This window comes from Callorhinus ursinus, unplaced genomic scaffold (assembly GCF_003265705.2).
Source record: "Callorhinus ursinus isolate GAN/ISIS: 27379988/994484 unplaced genomic scaffold, GSC_fseal_2.0 scaffold23, whole genome shotgun sequence".
In the NCBI taxonomy this organism is placed as follows: Eukaryota; Metazoa; Chordata; class Mammalia; order Carnivora; family Otariidae; genus Callorhinus; species Callorhinus ursinus.
The window spans coordinates 26,412,770-26,427,144 of NW_027397085.1; the positions used below are offsets into that span (position 1 = coordinate 26,412,770).

The 14,375-nt window shown below is 46.7% G+C and overlaps 1 long non-coding RNA gene across 2 annotated transcripts; it reads right to left on the reverse strand.

The window, feature by feature from the left end:
• Positions 1–2,767: 2,767 nt before the first annotated feature.
• On the reverse strand, positions 2,768–10,654 carry LOC141374934 (uncharacterized). Of its 2 annotated transcripts, none has more exons than XR_012382149.1 (3): positions 10,540–10,654; positions 9,848–10,031; positions 2,768–3,109 (listed from the first exon to the last, which is right to left on the reverse strand). It is a non-coding gene; the product is annotated as an uncharacterized lncRNA (long non-coding RNA). The 2 variants fall into 2 exon arrangements; XR_012382148.1 differs by having other exon boundaries at positions 10,498–10,647.
• Positions 10,655–14,375: the final 3,721 nt, after the last annotated feature.

The window sequence follows — 14,375 nt, forward strand, 5'->3', positions numbered from 1 at the left end:
TGATAGAGACACAGAGTTCCCTGGGTGGGCTATCCAAGGAAAGCATCTTGGAAGAGGTAACACTGAAGGTAAGACCTGATCCATAAGAAGGACCCAACTCCACAAAGGTCTGGGGAAGAACACTGCTGGCAAAGGGAGGCTTGTCAAAGGTCCTAAGAAGGTAGGTATGAGTTGTTGTTATGAAGGAATAATATTCCTGAAACCACCAAAGGGTTAAATTTGCAAGCACAGAGAGGAATGCATACAGAAGGTAAATCTACATTTTATATTGCCTGAAACATATACAGTTTGGGGGGGCCCTCTTTAAGGAAAAGAATATTAACATACATATATAACATGGGGCTTTGGAAGGAAGCTTTGCAAGGGATGTGAGTGGCTCTAAGGTTTAAGCTTCACGAACTTCAGAGGAAATCTATTTCAGGTTGGACCTGGGGTGATAGAGAAAAGTAGATTTGACCTACAGACTCTTTTGGTAGTCAGAGACCCATCTGAGGTAGATGGAGTGGAAAAGTTGACATTTATGAGAAGGATCCGGGATATCTCACAGGACCCAGGGATGAGAACCTAGCTGGGCCAAATATACATTGCAACCAGAGTCTCAAACCCAAGCAGGACTCCCCATGTTTTGTCTCTTTCTAAACCTACACATGTGCTTCATTCTTAACTTTCTCTTTGAAGATCAACTCCGTGTGCTTTTCTGACACATGGAGCAGGAAACCGTGGCCGCCCGTGTTACATGCTGCCGCTCCCAGCACCGGCTCCCAGGCCACCTTCCCAGGGAAGCAGTCTGACTGACAGACTTGAGTCAGGGATCCATCCTTGAGTCAAAAAACCCCAGCATGATGGCAATGAGGAGACCACTCAACTGTGAGATGGGGACAAAGGCAGTCGCCTGAAAAAGAGGAATCATTGTGAGTGGGGGGAGCAAACCGGAGATGTGTCTGCCTCACCTGTTAGTCTCTGACTATAGAGCAGCGCCGTCCAACAGAAATACGACATGACGCACAAATGTGAGCCACATATGTCATTTAACATTTTCCAGCAGATGCATTACAGGAATACAAAGAAACAGATGAGATTAATTTTAATAATCTATTTTACTGAACTCAACATATCCAAAATATTATTACTTTAACATATGCAATATACAAATATCTTACATTCTTTTCTACATATGAAGTCTTTGAAATCCAGCTTTGAAAATCTATATTTACGGCACATCTCAATGCGGGCCAGCCACATTTCAAGGGCTCTGGAGCCCAGGCAGCTAGTGGCTGCCATGCTGGACAGGCATGTTGAGACTTCTTGGCTGAGATCTGGTTGAGGCTGCTACTCATGTACATCCCAGCAGGTCCGAGTCCGTAATGATCAAACAACATTCTCTCGCCTGACGCAGTTGTCATTACTGCGCGTCTGCTCTTGGGCTCTGATAAATGTGCAGGATTAATCATCACTGGCTTTCAAAGTGCAGATAGCACAAGCACATTTGCTGCCAAATTGCAATTACAGTGTTCTTTCTTTGATGGATCCAGAGCTTAATGTCTTTGCACTTCCTTTATTCCAGAAATGAAATTAAAGCCTCTCTCTCTCTCTCTCTCTCACAGACACACACACATACACACACACACACACAAAAGGCCCACAGAAACCTACAGCTCCATCAGCAAATTGTTCAGCCTTGGTAGGAAAGTCATTAGACTGGTTTTATAGAGAGTCCATAAAGCATCGGGAAAACAGATAAATGTCAAAGTCCTGGCTGCTCAGCTGCACTTCAGCTCAGCCTCCCAAAGGTAATAAATGCATCTCTCCAAAGAGTATCTGCTTTCTCTTCAGTTCGCTGCATCCAGGTAAATAAGCAATACAAGGCATATTTCTTTTTCATTTTTTTGCCCAAGTTCTAGCCAACACAGTTGTATACAGGTTAGATCTGCTCCATCTCACTTGCTGGTTTCTATTCTGGTTATTGATTTTTCAGATGACTTTGGTTGAAAAGACAAGATGTGACTGGTTTAGAAGTCTTATTTTTTTGTCTAGAGGCAATTTGTGATGGCTACCTAGTACATTGATAGCTACTATACATCGGGCATTTCTTGTGTGCCAGGCAATGTGCTAAGTGCTTACCGACATTACGTTATTCAATTTTTGCAGCAACACCATAGGTTAGTACTATTATTAACACCCCCATCTTGTAAAGGAGGAAACTGAGGTTTGACAAATGTTAAGTGACTTGCCTTGAAGTCACATGGTTACTAAGCAATAAATCCAAGATTTGAACCCAAGTTGCCTGACACCAAAGCTTTAGCTGCTAAGGTCTGCGTATCAGTTTGGGGTAATTTCTGAAATAGAAGGCCATCCGAGTCTCCAGGGACCAGAACTTTCACCTGAAGACTTCTTGGGGCAAGGTGTCTGAAGAGAGGACAGTGAAATGAGGGCCGGGGAGCAAGGTGGCAAAAATGGAGCTCCTTTTAAGCGGGAAAAATCAAGACAGATGTGCAAATGCCTAGGGAGGAAGCAGTTGACCAACCCTGACAAAGAAGGGCCGGACTCTTCCTCTGCCCCCAGTGTAAACCAGCTGACCTTATTCTGCAGCCTTGAACAAGCCACCTGGCTTTCAGTAATGTAAAGATAATGGCTCTGCCACGCCTCCCTGAGGGCCTATTGGATTAACTAGTTAATGGTTATAGACTAGTTTGAGTAGGCAAAGGGCCCAATAAAATCTTTACTCAAGCCTTTTTAGCACAGAACTGAGCCCCTGTTGATGATAAATGTTAAAGGAAGATCAAGCCCTCTTCAGTTTTATTGCTTTAATTGAGCCATTTGGCAGTACTAGGCCAGTCAAGAAAATAATAGCGTGCCCACATTAATTAGCCAACTTGACTCTGAGAGACAACACCAGTAATGTTCTTAGGACCTGAATTTAATGTTGGTAACCTCAAGTGGAGGGCTGGCCTTGGATAAATATTTGTTGAATTACTAAGTGCACAAATTTGATGTTTACTCAAGCACCTACTATGTGCCAAACAGTGGACTGCAAATATCAGGCTTTAAAAAGCCACCTTTCTTGAGCGCTGTGAATTGTGTAAGACTGATGAATCACAGACCGGTACCTCTGAAACAAAAAATACATTATATGTTAATTAAAAAAAAAAAAAGTGAGAGCTCATAAAACCAGGAGAACTTAAAAAAAAAAAAAAGCCACCTTTCTGATGACAGTATTTTGCCTGGAGATTGGGAATGTTACCATATCACACCGAATGTGGATTTCTCCAACAGTGAGTTTCTGCACAATCAGCAAGTAAAGCAAACTATCAAAGTACTCAACAATCCTACTTGACAGCAAATTACCCAAAAATTTCTCATAGCAAAGAGAAACTGAAAATTCAATAGTTTCTCTTGGCAGAATGGCCCTGAAAGATAGAAATCTTCATTTGCCAAACACAGGAAAAATAAGAGAATTTTCAGGAGCTATTTTGATAACAACTATAAATTTTTAAATATGCAGAATACTTTCATCCTTTAAAGGACCGCATCTACTCAGATTTCCACAAGGCAAGAGTATGTAAGTTCCCAGTTAGAGGTGGAAGTCAATCTCAATTACATAACATCCTCCTGCCAGTTCCTACCTATTTGGAAAAATGTGAAACGTGCACGTTTCCATAGAAATAACCAGGCAATTGTCCAGCTGGTTTCAAAAGTGGCTAAACCCTGTTAATCATTTAATACCTTACCTCACGTGAGATAAACACAAGAGAAGTCACTGCCAGGCTACAGTATTTTCTCAAACCCTAATTTGTTCATTCTTTTATTCATTCTACTAAAATAAATTGAGGGGAGGGCCTACTCTATGCCGGGCATTGTCCTAGCCATGAGTGAAGCAAGCATCCATGAACAAACCAAGATCACCTATCCTCCTAGAATCTACATTTTATTTATTTTTTATTTACTTATTTTTTAAGATTTTGTTTGTTTTTTTGTCAGAGAGAGAGAGAGAGAACACAAGCAGGGGGATCGGCAGGCAGAGGGAGAAGCAGGCTTCCTGCTGAGCAAGGACCCTCAACTGAGCCAAAGGCAGATGCTTAACCAACTGAGCCACCCAGGCGCCCCTAGAATCTACATTTCAGCAACTGCTTTCAGTTCCCAATAGAACCCAAGTATGCTTCAATTTGTTGTTTAACAAAACGAAATAGCCTTTTGGGCTAGCCTTCAGACTTCCTCATGTCAATTCATTCTTTCAGGAAATACTAACTACTGGGCTACTCTGAAACAATACAAATATCTATCCAGATGGTAATCATGTTTTCAACAGAGCTCACTGTCTAAATGGAAACACAAGGCATTTACAGCAACAGCAACAACAACAAGAACAATAACAACAACAAAACCCCAACACTACAAGGTATTAAATGCCATGAGCAAAGCAAATAGAATGCTGTGAAAATTCCGAGAAGAAAATTCACCTTCAGGGAGAAGGTAACTAGGAGGCATTTGATTTAGGATTTAAAGGAAGAGGGGGTGGCTCAGTTGGTTAAGCATCTGACTTTTGATTTCGGCTCAGGTCATGATCTCAGGGTTGTGAGATGGAGCCTGGAGTTGGGCTCTGCCCTGGATGTGGAGCTGGCTTAAGATTCTCTTTTCCTCTGCCCCTCCCCACTTCCCTCTCTAAAAAGAAAGAAAGAAAGAGAGAGACATTGAGAGAGAGAGAGAGAAAGAAAGAAAGGAAAGAAAGAAAGGAAGAAAGAAAAAGAAAGAAAGAAAGAAAGAAAAAGAAAGAAAGAAAGAAAGAAAGAAAGAAAGAAAGAAAGAAAGAAAGAAAGAAAGAAAAAAAAGAAAGAAAGGAAGGAAGGAAGGAAGGAAGGAAGGAAGGAAGGAAGGAAGGAAGGAAGAATTTAAAGGATGAGTATGATTTGCACACGTAAAATGAGAGGTGGGTGGGGCATATGAGGATGAAGGACCCTCTGTAAATGATCAAAAGGAACATCTTAGTTTCTTAAATACATATTGGTAAGACACATCTCTGAAAGCTACTATGGATTGAGTGTTTGTGTCTCCCCAGAATTCGTATGTTGAAGCTCTAATCCCCAGTGGTACTGGAGGTGGGGCCTTTGGAAGGTAATTAGGTCGTGAAAGTAGAACCCTCATGATAGGATTCGTGCCTTTACAAGCAGTCAGGAGAGACAATCTCTTTCTCTGCCACGTGAGGATACAGCAAGAAGGTGTCATCTGTAAACCAGGAAGAGGGCTTGCACCAGAACCCTACCCTGCCTGCACCCTGATCCTGGACCTGAAGCTTCCAGAACTCTGAGAAGTAAATGACGGATGCTTAAGCCACCTTGTCTGTGATATCTTGTTATAGCAGCCCGAACTGACTAAGACAAAAGCAAACTTTGCTTTCAAACTTTTTTTATCTAAATGAAGTTTAGAGCAGCTATTGTCTTCAATTCAACTGGATGCTCAAGGTCAACCTACAAAGAAAATTCAAGAGACTGGAAAATCAGTTTCATCTCACATGCTTATGGATGGAACTGGTAGCTCCAAGTGTTGCGTTGCAGATAATTCTGAGGTTTCATTAAAGTTCAGCAGGAACAGGCCTGTGATCCATTAGTTATGTCTGCCACAGGCACAGGCTTTGTATGTGGTGGGTGATTTATTTGCCATCCCCTGGATTAAGGTCAGACATCTGAATTGCCCAGGTTGCCCAGCTGTTGCTGAATGCTGTGCCATTGCGGGTTTTTTGTTTTTAAGGTTTTATTTATGGGGCACCTGGGTGGCTCAGTTGGTTAAGTGACTGCCTTGGCTCAGGTCATGATCCCAGGGTCCTGGGGTTGAGTCCTGCATCAGGCTCCCTGCTCATCCGGGAGCCTGCTTCTCCCTCTCCCTCTCCCTCTGCCGCTCCCCCTGCCTGTACTCTCCTGCTCTCTCTCTCTCTGTCAAATAAGTAAATAAAATCTTTTTTAAAATAAGATTTTATTTATTTATTTATTTGAGAGAGTGCCTGTGCATGTGGGCATGACGAGGGGGGCGGGTAGAGTGAAAGGGAAAGGGACTAGCAGACTCCCTACTGAGCCTCAGCTACAGGAGGGCTCCACTGGTGGCTCCACTGGCAGCTCGATCCCAGGACTCGGAGATCATGACCTGAACCCAAGTCAGATGCTTAACTGACTGAGCCACCCAGCGCCCCCACCATAGTGGTTTTTAAACTGTTTTAGCAGCAAGACCCCTCATTTGTTCAAATGAAATCTTACTCAAATTCCAACATTTTGAAGAGTGGAGCTGTCCTGTTGAACAGGGAAGTGGGATGTCTGGAGTCCCACCCCTCCAACCCCCCCCCCCCAGTGGCCCCAGGAGCACAGCCTGAAAATCATCACTTTATGAGACTGTTGCTTTCCGTGTTGCAAGAAGAACGGCATTTAATAACTTGTTTGGTTCGGGGCGACCAGGGTAGTTCAGTCGTTAAGCGCCTGCCTTGGGCTCAGGTCATGATCCCGGGGTCCTAGGATCGAGCCCCGCATCAGGCTCCCCGCTCAGCCAGGAGTCGGCTTCTCCCTCTCCCGCTCCCCCTGCTTGTGTTCCCTCTCTTGCTGTGTCTCTCTCTGTCAAATAAATAAATCTTTAAAAAAAAATAATAATTTGTTTGGTTCATGGTCAATTCCACAAGAAGGATGATAATCCCTCTTTTCCAGACACAAAGACTGAGGTCCCAAGAAGTTCGGTGACAAGCCTGACAAGCCTGGTAACGCTGACTACAGAAGGTGGATGAGGAAGTCAAGCCGAGAAGCCGGCCTCCGCCGCCCCCACGCCCTCCCCCCTGCTTGCGGGGCAGGGTGTCGCAGGCCCTAGCGCGGCCGCTCCAGCAGAGCTTGCCAGGGGCGTTCGCCGGGGACTCCTCCAGAGGAGAGCTGCGTGAGGTCGGGGGCTGAAACCAGCACGAGGAAGCACTCTCTGTCTGAAATTCTGTCCCGCTCCGCCCTCCCCTACATAGCTTTTCCACAAGTCCTGTTGTCAGCGACACATTAGAGGTGCCGGGGACTCAGGTTTTCGTCCTGGCGCGCTGACACTTGCAGGAGAGGGGGCACCCTGAGCATGGCCCCGCCTCCTCTCTCCTCAGCTCTTTCTAAGGGGCGCCTGTCGTCTCTGCCTGGACTGAGCGGCCAGGGGCGGAGGTACGGTGGTCACAGTGCGTCTCCACGGAAGGCACTTTACAAAGTCCACAGCGCTTTTGTCACCTCACCAAGCCCACGCCGCTCGGCTCCCCCTCATCACCACCGCTTGCAGCCGGGCCCGCTGCGGCAGCCCTCCGCCGGCCCCAGCTCTTCTGCCCTGCTCGGCTCCGGCCTCACCTTGCTCCCCTCTACTCTCCACACTGCAGGAAGCCATCTTTGAATAACGCAGATCCGATCTGGTCACTGCTCTGCCTGAAACCCTTCAACAGCTTCCCATTGTCCTTAGTTCCCGATGGAAGGAGCACTTAATGGCGAGGAAGTGTGTGTGGGCGTGTGTGGCCGTGTGCGCGGACACTCTCACAAAGGAGGGTGGCTTACGACGATGTTTAAACTGGAACAGGACAGTACTATCGGCTCCCCGTGATACACAGCAAGGGGTGTTTATTTAGGGCCTGCCTCATTCCACAAAGGAGCTGGCGTGGCCGCGTGTGTATGATTTGTCTCCTGGGCAAGCAGCGGCAGGATGCTTTCCCAGCTATGTCTTGGAAGCATCAGTCCCTGTGGTATGAACCAACCATAGTGTAAAATTATAAAATAGTGTTTTATTATCCTAAAAACTCTGAAAGGAAACTAAGGCACAGATGCCGGCAGATGCTGTGGTAGAGCACCAAGATGATTTCTGGATCACTGAAAGGGCATTCCGAGGTGCATTAGGAGAAACTGAGTCATTACCTAACACAGTAGCCTGTGTGTCAATATTACCCCAGCACTGGCCCCTAGGTCCTAAGTCAAGGGGGCTTCCCCCAGTCACGTCCTCACAATTTAGAAAAAAAGGCCCTTTCTGATTGCTTTCCCTTCCTGGTTTAATATACTTCCTTTTATTAAAAAAAAATGTATTTTAGGGCACCTGGTTGGCTTAGTTGGTAGAGCATATGACTCTTGATCTCAGAATCATGAGTTCCAGCCCCTCACTGGTGGCAGAGATTACTTTTTAAAAAAAAATTAAAATAAAAAACTTAAAAATATGTATTTTAAGTAATTATTTTTTTCAGAAAGAAAAACAAAGCCCGAGGCATCATATTCCCTGATTTTCTTTCTTTATGCATTTATGTATTTATATTTTATTTTAAGATTTTGTTTATTTATTTTGAGAGAGAGAGAGAGCTCACAAGTAGGGGGGTGGGGCAGAGAGAGAGGGAGAAGCAGACTCCCCGCTGAGCAGAGAGCCCGACCTGGGACTCCATCCAGGGCCCTGGGATCATGACCTGAGCCGAAGGCAGATGCTTAACCAGCTGAGCCACTCAGACACCCCTCCCTGATTTTAAACTATATTATGAAGCTATAATAATCAAAATAGTATGGTATTGGCATTAAAACAGATATACAGGGAGGAAAAAAAGGCTTTTAGATTAATCAGAAGAGAGAGCCCAGAAATAAACCCACATGTATATGGTCAGTTAATTTACAATAAAAGACCCGAGACTATACAAAGGGGAAAAGACAGTCTCTTCAATAAATCCTGTTGAGAAAAGTGAACAGCCACATGCAAAAGAATGAAACTGGGCGGCTATCTTATATCATACTCAAAAATCAATTCAAAATGAATTAAAGACTTAAAACGTAAGACCTGAAACCATAAAACTCTTACAAGAAAACACAGGCAGTAAGTGCCTTGGCGTTAGTATTAGTGATGTTTTGGACCTGACACCAAAAGCAAAGTCAACAGAAACAAAAATAAACAAGTGGGACAACATCAAATTGAAAAGCCTCTGTACAGCAAAAGAAATCATCAAGAAAATGGAAAGGCAACTCACTGAATGGGAGAAAATATTTGTAAATCATATATCTGATAAAGGATTAATATCCAAAACATATAAAGAATACATGTAACTCAATAGCAAAAAAAAAAAAAAAATCGGATTAAAAAATGGGGAGAAAAAAAAAAAAAAGGAAAGAAAAAAATGGGCAGAGGATCTGAATAAACATTTTCCAAAGAAGACATACAGATGGCCAACAGGTCCATGAAAACATGCTCAACATCACTCATCATCAGGGAAATGCAAATCAAAGCCACAGTGGGATATCACATCATATGTGTTAGAAGGGCTATTATCAAAAAGACAAGAAATAGTATTGACAAGGATGTGGGAGAAAGGGAACACTTGTGCACTGTTGGTAGAAATGAAAATTGGTGCAGCCACTAAAGAAAACAGTGTGGGAGTTCCTCAAAAAATTAAAAATAGAACCACTGTAGGATCTAGCAATTCCACTTCTGGGTCTTTATCAGAAGAAAATGAAAACACTAACTCGTGTTCATTGCAAGTATTATTTGCAATAGCCAAGGCATGGAAACAACCCAAGTACCTATGGATGGATGAGTGGATAGAGAAAAAGAATGCGTTTGTGTGGAATAGTGTTCAACCATAGGAAAGAACGAAATCTTGCCATTTACAACGACATGAATGGACCTTGAGGGCATTATGCTAAGTGAAATAAGCCAGTCAGAGAAAAGGCAAATACCATATGCTCTCATTTATAGATGGAATCTAAACAAAACAGAACAACAAAAAAATAAGTTCACGGATAAAAAAGAATGATCATTGTCAGAGGTGGGGGGTGGGAGGTCAAGCAAAATGGGTGAAGGGGGTCAAGAGGTACAAACTTTCAGAAAAAAAAAAAGCACTTACTTTAAATTAGGCAACACGGGGCGCCTGGGTGGCTCAGTCGTTAAGCGGCTGCCTTCGGCTCAGGTCGTGATCCCAGGGTCCTGGGATTGAGCCCCGCATCCGGCTCCCTGCTCAGCGGGAAGCCTGCTTCTTTCTCCCTCTCCTGCTCCCCCTGCTTGTTTTCCCTCTCTCGCTGTGTCCCTCTCTGTCAAATAAATAAATAAAATCTTTAAAAATAAATAAATAAATTAGGCAACACATAATATTTCAAAGTTCCAAAGGTACAAAAATACCTGTAATTAAGGCTCCTTCCCACCCCTGTCTTTCAGCTACCCTGCTGCCCTCTTGAGAAGCAATCACTAGTTTCTAGAAGTAGTCTATGCATACAAAAGCCTGCATATTCACAGTTTTTATTTTCATTCAAATAGTGGAATTAATTCCCAGTGTCCTTTGCCTTGCTTCCCCCCACCCCCACCCTGCTTTTTCAATGAACAATTTATCCTGAGGTCCAGGTTCATTACATGTGACTGTCACGAACCATGGCTGGCTGTGTCCCTGGGATTCTTCATGGGTATGAGGGGTTTTGTCCCCGCTAAAACAAAACTGTCTGACTTGGGGCTGGGGAGTTGGGCCCATATTTATTCATATTTACTGACCCTGGAGCTCATCACCTGGGAAAGGGCAACTGGTGTCTGGGGCCAACTGGGCAGTACCTGCGGTCAGACAATCAGCACCAGCCTTCCTCTGCACATGACTCAGGACACTTGTTTCTTTTTAGAGCTTTTAAGTCATTTTTAATTGCATAGAAAATACGTGAATATATTTCTGCAGAAAAAAAAAAGTTGACTAATTCAGTTGAAGTAAAAAATACCCTTTGATTCCCCAAACCCATGTCAACTCTCTACCCAGAAGTGTCTACCGTAGCTTGGGTCTTTTAAGCCTTTTGCTTTGTGGGGAAGATTGTTGTGTTGTTGTTTTCCTACGCGGGATCATATTCTTTGTACTGTACAACTTGCTTGTTCATTTAACATTTTGCCTTGGCCCTATTTCCACTTCAGGGTATGGAGTGGGCATTTTGTCCTTTATATCCATCACATTACGATTCTATTGTATGGATGTACCATAGTTTATGCAAGGATCTTCCTCTTGATGAGCATTTAGGTTGTTCCTAATCTTTCAACATTCAGATAACTGGCTTCTTTTCCCATGTCACAGCACATGGCAAGGCAGCTCCCTTCCCAAGATTTCTGTAGATTCCAAGGTTGCTTACGTTTTCCTGGTCACGTCCTGTCCCTGTCCTGTTCTCGAATCCACTAGGGGCTTCTCTATTCTCACCTCTCTCCCCACGCTCATCATTTCAACTACTCTTTCTATATTCTTCCAAAACCAACGATTTCACTGAGATTGGTGGGTGAAGGAGAGGGGTCACAGCACCCTTCCTTTACCCCCACCCTTAGGTGCCCAGCAAGTCCAGTTGGGGTTACCTACAAATTCTACCACTCCAGTACTCTGGGCCAGGCCACCATGAGCTCCCCCCGAGGCACTGCGGCAGTCTCCTGGCTGGCCCCCTGCTTCCACGCCTGCCTTCCCAAAGTCCATCAGCCACCATGCTAGCAGAGGCCTTGGAAAACATAAACAGATCACTTCCCTCTCCTGCTTAAAACCCATCAGTGCTTCCCGTTGCCTTCAGAGTGAAACCCAGGCTCCATGGCAAAGCTGATAAGACTGTCCAATCCCCTCCTGCCGCTTCTCCAGCTGCATCTTCTGTGGCCTCACAACTCACCCCCCTTCTCCTCCTCCAACCACCATGCCTCCCGCCCTGGGCCTCTGCGCTGGCTCTTCCCTGGAACACTCCTCACACCCACAAGGAGAAGGAGAAGTGGCTTCCTCTCAGCTTGCCCACCACAGGGCTGGAAAGGCCTTCCTGGAGCACCCCACGCTAATCAGCCCACCCCTCCAATTTCTCCAGCTCGTACCACCCTGTGTATTACCTTCCAAGTCTCTCTCTGTGTGCATGTGTTTACTGTCTGTGCCCCACAAAACCGTGAGCTCTACATGGGCAGGCACTTGGTCTCGTTCACTGCTCTGCACCCGGCGCCTTGCGCGGGAGACCCACGGTCCCCAGTTGGCTGAACGAATGAACAGACCACATCTACAAAGAAAATGGAGAGGAAACCCCCAGAGGAATGTGTGATTGGGAGACGCAGTCCGAGTGAGGGTCCCAAGGGAGCTGTCTCTCCATACAGGAGCCTGGTTCCTCATTGAGACGGGTATAGGCTGGAGCCAGGAGGGAGGCCCCCAGGGCCCCAGGGCTTCCCAGGGCCGCAGGAGATGGGTAGGGGATGTCTCAGAAATGCCTTGATTGCCACAGCAAAGGGGCAGAGCCGCTGCCCTTCTTCCACCCACCAGAGAGCCCACTGAGTTGCCATAGCAACAGAGGACTGCACCAGAGTCCAAATAGGGATGTCTGAATCTCCCAGCACTTCTGCGAGGGCGAGGAAATGGGGAGGCTCGGTGCGGAGCCGTGCCCTTGCTCTGTCTGCCTCTGGCCTGTCCCGGGGCAAGCAAAGCGCGCTCCTCAGCCCCTGCAGCCCCACCTCCCGGGAACATGGGAGGAAGCTCTCCCTTCAGAGTCCTCTCCTCTGTGCTCTCCTGCTGTGGAAGGAAAGCCTCATCTCTGTATCCTGCCCAGGCCCACGAATTGGCCAGAACAACAAAGGAGAAGGATTCTCTGATGGCGCACAGCTCTCAAAACAGTCTGAAGAATGTTTTCTTTTTAAATATAACTTTGTTAGTCCGAACGGTCACCTCCTGGAGATTTTGAGTCTCTGTTGGCTGTCTTCTTGGTCCCCTTAAAGAAGCCAAACCTGGCTTTTAATCCCCAGGAGCTAAGAGCCCTTTGAGGGAGCTGCTGAGAAGCCGTTTGTATCATTTGTCAAAACAACGGCAAGAGTATTTACCACTCTCTGAGTGTGTGGCGCGCATCCCTTGTCTCCACCCTGACAACCACCCTGTAAGGTAGTATAGTCCCTCTGGCCATGTAGGGAATCGGAGGTCTGATCGTTCCCGGGGCCACACCGCTGCCAGGAGGCCAAGCCGCGCTCTCAGGCTCTGACACGCAAGCCACTGGCCACTGCTTTGCCTCGGGAGGCACAGACAGCTACCTGGAGCGACACATTTTGCTTCCCCAAGGCCAGCCAGCCCCGCGAGTCCTCACGCGGCCCCCCTTCCTGGCCACCGTGGCCCACAGTTGCTGGCTCTGGCGCCACGCCACCTCACCCCCACAGGGGTCTGACAGCAAGTAGCTCAGAGTGGGAACAAAGGCGGCCTTTTTAGCCCTTTCTTTTAGAAACCTTGAGTCCTCGCCGCAGAAGCGGCTCCTCGGATTGGCTGCTACCATGGCAACGGGCTGCTGGTCTCTGTCCAATTATGTCAGGCCAGGACCGCAGCGCCTCCGTGTCCATTTCCGGCCGAGCTCCCAGCCGGCCAGGGCCGCCCTTCTGACCTCCAGGCAATTGCGAATGCCCACGCTTTCTCATTACAGCTGCCTTCCAGTGCCCCGCTCCTGATGAAGCCTTTGTATTCTGCATCGAACTTCTCCTCCCAGCAGGCCCTCGTCCCACTCGGCTGCTCGCTCTTTATCTGTGCTTTATGAAGCACCGATTGTGTATCCGGCCTTGCCCCCACCACCCTGATGGGCACATAACTTGGACACGCACATTTCGGACATCCGGGACTCAGGGCCTGGCACTGAGCTCTTTTTGCTGTAATTGTGACCTTGGAGGGGATCTACGGTGGCCTGATTTTAAGCCTGATTTCTTCGTTCAGGGACACATGACCACCTACTCTGTTCCAGGCACTAGGGACACCACATTAAATAAGCCAGCATGGAACTTTGTTTTCCTAGTGGAGAGGGGTGATACAAGTAAACAGATAAACATGATTTGGGGAGTGGTAAGTGTGGTGAAGATAAGGGAGCTGAGGAGCTCTGATCCTAGGAGGGACATTTTCCTCTGCCCTCGTCCAAGTGCCTCACTTCCGGAGGGAGGGGCACACAGGAGGAAGGGGGGCAGGGAGTGATGTTTGGGGCCCTGTGGGGATGCAAGTGCAGAGGCGAAACTTAGGGAAAAGGATCTTCAGGCAGTGACGCCGGTGGGGGTCTGAGGCCTGATAGTCGTCCGGACTCCATCACCATGTCTTCCCTCTCCCCGGCAGTCAGCTTCCTTCCTTCTCCTTCCAGTGGCTTTTCCCACAAGACAGGCAGTGTGGCTGCTGACAGACCCTGTGAGTTTTATATTCCCAAGCCGCAGTCATGGAAGCCAGCCTGACCTCAAGCAATCTCCCATTCTAAGACCATAACTCCAAAGGAAGCCGCTTGTTGGCCCAGGTCAAAAGTTCCCAGCTCGACTAACCAGCAAAGGCCCGGGATGGGATCAGAGGACTAATAAGGAGGCTCCTGAGTTCCCCGTTAGTTCTTTGTGGTTGGGAAAGGCAGGAAGTTCCAGAGTCCAGACCCCCCCTTACAGAGGGAGACCCATCTAAGTGTGTG